Here is a 4151-nt window from a genome sequence, read left to right on the forward strand (position 1 = left end):
TGGGTAAAAACAGTGCAATTGGAGTTTCTTATGCATTGGTTTCCTGCCATTTCCTTAATCTCATCAGGTTTATTTATTTTATAATTAGTAAAAGGAAAAAATGTCTCAATATTGCCTTTTTTTATAAGTGTAACTTAAAATGTGTAAGATTTTTCTTAAGGTTCTGATTACCGTGGAATAGACCCCAGCATGTGTCAGTGTGTATCAATAAGATCTACTGCCCTATATGTTCCCATGACACTATAACAACAATCTCCAGAGTTGCACACCTAACCTGAAGACTAGTTTTACTGGGATGACTTAACAGACTTAAAATTGTGCATTATAGCCTTACCTGGATTTAAAAAAAAAATGTGTATATTAAGTTCCATATATCCAAAGGAAGAGTTTTTTGAATTCATATGTTTCATACTAGGAGAAATTAAAGAAAGGGCAACAAAAGGTTAGTCTATAATGAGGGGAATATTGTTAACAGAGCCACAATGAAATGTAGGAATGGAAAACGAGCTAGAGCAAAGAGTGATGATGAAACATTTAAGCCAAACCATCTACTTCAAGCACTGAATGCTCTTACATGAATATTTGGAGTGGATTCACTAGAGTAATACAATATTTCCTGTAGCAGTTTCCATAGAGTTACCACATGAAGAAAGGGTTCCATTGTTAAATAAGAGGGAAAGTACAAAATTATGTATAGATATTTTGAAAATTTATAATGCACATTAGCCAAAGAATTCCTAAAATATTTTTAATTGAGATATAATTTATATACCACAAATTTCTTACTGAAAGTGTACAATTCAGTACTTTTTTGTGTATGCAGCCATCACCACTATCTAATATTATTTTCATTACCTCAAAAATAAAGTCTATACTCTTTAGTTATCCCTCCTCAGTCACCTTTTTCCCCATCCCATGGCAAATGTTAATCTATTTTCTTTCTTCATTGGTTTTATTATTTTAGAAATTTCATATACGTAGAATCATACAATATGTGACCTTTTGTGTCTTGCTTCTTCCACTTAACATAATATTTTTGAGATTCATTCATGTTGTGGCATATGTCATTACATTATTCCTTTTTATAACCGAATAATATTTCCTCTCATAAAATTTGAAGAATAAACAATTTCCCATCATTAGGTAGGTAAGGAAATAGTAAGGTAAGGAACATTCACTTTGTTTTCATTGGCACTTACAAAAAGAATCACTAATTCAGAAGCGTTCTTCCTCTGGGCCCCCAATGTATGCTTTACCCATAGTGATTACTAAACACCTAATACTAGATAATTTTTATATGTCTGTCTTCCTCTCTTCCTCTAACAGTTCAGTGATGCTATTAATCTTGTCCCCTATCGTATTACAAGAGCTTAATATAGGTATCTGACACATAGTAAGACTTTCTAAGTGCTTCAGTGAAAAAAAAATTATCAACAACTCCATGGACAAAAGAATACAGAATTAATACATATTCAAGCTAATAGTTATGTAACTCTTAATATATGCAGATATTGTTCTGAACACATTTCACCTGTTTGCTCATATAGACCATATGTCTAAAATAAGTACCAAGAATCTAATTTTATATTAAAATTGTGGAGAAAGAGATACCAGCTTTCATTGTCCCAATAAAGAACCAAATACCGACATCAATCCACAAACAAAAATAGCCCAGAGTGGGCTCAAGAGCCCCTTAAATAATCTATACAGAGACTGTAGCCAAATACAAAAAAAAAAAAATCCATACAGAAAGGACCACTAGTGAGAACAACATACCAGAGATGCTGGGAGATGACTAGGAACAAGGAAGGTAGAGGTTATTGGGATCATCCATGTGGTGGGTACCACTGTGTTTCCTAAAACCTCACTCAGCAGAGAACACTAGCATCTTTTTCCACTGAGTTAACTGACAGCCATTGCCACTTAGGAACCAGAGAGTATGAGAGAGAGAAGGAATCAGTTGTATGCCTACCCAGCTCAAGAAGCAGCCGTTATAGAAATTCTTTAGGATTGGAGTTACTTTTCCCAAGCCCATGTGTATCCCAACCCTTGAGCCTTGGCCACTAAACAAGTGCCTACACTCTAGATCCAGCTTTGTGGCTGCACTGTGCCTATCCATGTCTCAGAAAGTGGAGCCATCACCATGTAAGCTACTTTGCACAGTGGGTCCCAGAGCTAAGGTCTCTCTGAGTGTGTCTATGCTCCAATAACCAGGTTAGCTGCCATAAAGAGCTAGGTCCTGCTCTGATCCTGGAGCCACTGAAAGTCTACACACATCTGTGCTTCTGTTTTGGCTCCTTTTATGCTTCATAAGCATATGTGCTTGCATATGTGCTTGCATAGTGTTGGCATCCCAGTAACTGGGTTTCCTGCATCTCACACACTAGTGCCATTATCAGCCTAGAACTTGGAGACTCAGTGCTTCCATGCAAGCTCGTGCTTCAGGCCCTGGCTCTGTAGCTACTCCATAAGCATTATTCATCAAACACCAGGACCGTTGTCTTAGTAAGTAGATCCACAAATCAGATCAAATGCTAAGACCTGGCCTTTGCTACAGCTTCCTTGGTGGGAGAAAAAGAGATTGGGAGAACTTTAATGGCCATTGTCACCAAAGATCCCAACAACCTTCATCGCCACTGCAACCATCCACAGTCTTAAGACAAGTGAAAATAGACATGTAGCATACCAAAACTTCTGGAAAGAAGTAAAAACCTTCAAGAGGAAAGTTTATAATAAGAAATGCCTATATAAAAAAAAAAAAGTAGAAAGATCTCACATAAGCAATTTAATGTTATACCCCAAGAAACTAGAAAAAGCAGAATAAGCAAAGCCCAAAATCAGTAGAAGGGAAAAAATAATAAAGAGTAGATCAAAAATAAATGAAATAGGGACTAGAAAAGGACTACCTCTCTCATAAATAATACTGGGAAGATATCTCCCGTCTCTCACCACATATTATACGAAAATCAACTTAAAGTTGATTACAGACTTAAATGTAGGATCTGAACCTATAAAACTTCTAAATGAAAACATAGGGAAGTACTTCTGGACATTGGTCTGGGCAAAGATTTTATGACTTCAAAAGTACAAGCAACAAAAACAAAAGTAGATAAATGGGACAACATAAAGCTAAAAAACTTCTGTAGAAAAAACAAACAATTAGCAGAGTGAAGATGCAATCTGTTGAACAGAAGAAAATATCTGCAAACTATTCATCCAGTAAAAGACTGCTATTTAGACTATACAAGGAATCAAACAATTCAATAATAAAAACTCAAATAATGCTATAAGAAGTGGTCAAAGAAGATGAATAGATACTTCTCAAATGAAATACCCAACAGGTTACATGAAAAAAATGCTTAGCATCACTAATTATCAGGAAATTAAAATCAAAACCTAAATGAGACATAATATTACTGCACTTATTATAGCATGGCTATTTTTAAAAAGATAGAAAATAACATTAATAGATGCTGATAAGGAAGCACAGAAAAGGGAACTCTCATATACTCTCAGTAGGAGTATAACTTGGTGCAGCCACTGTGACAAACAGTATGAAGATTTCTCAGAATATTACAAATAGAACTGCCAGGTGACCTAGCAATCCTACTATTGCTATTTATCCAAAAGAAAAAAAAAAGTATATCAAAGAGATACCTACACACTTGTCTGTATTACAACACTATTAACAACAGCCAAGATACGGAATCAAACTAAGTGTCCATCAACAAACATAAGGAAAATGTGATGCATGTATACAATAGAATATTATCGTGGCAATAAAAGAGAATAACATCATGTTGTTTTCAGTAACATGGATGGGACCAGAGATCATTATGTTACGTGAAATAAGTCAGGCACAGAAATACAAATATCCCATGTTCTCACTTATATGTGAGAGGTTTAAAAAGTTGATCTCATGGAGGTAGGGAATAGAATGATAGGTAACAGACTAGCAAGGGTATGTGGGTGAGAAAGTGGAAAAGAGGTTGGTTAATGGATACGAACAAGCAGTTAGATAGAAGAGGTTAAGTTCTAATGTTTAATAGCAGAGTAGGGTGACTGTAGTTAACGTCATATTTCAAAACAGATAGAAGACTTGAAGTAATTCCAACAGACTCGGTGCCCATAGCACAGTGGTTATGGCACCA

This window comes from Otolemur garnettii, unplaced genomic scaffold (genome assembly GCF_000181295.1).
Source record: "Otolemur garnettii isolate 467f Iridium unplaced genomic scaffold, OtoGar3 scaffold00064, whole genome shotgun sequence".
Lineage (NCBI taxonomy): Eukaryota > Metazoa > Chordata > Mammalia > Primates > Galagidae > Otolemur > Otolemur garnettii.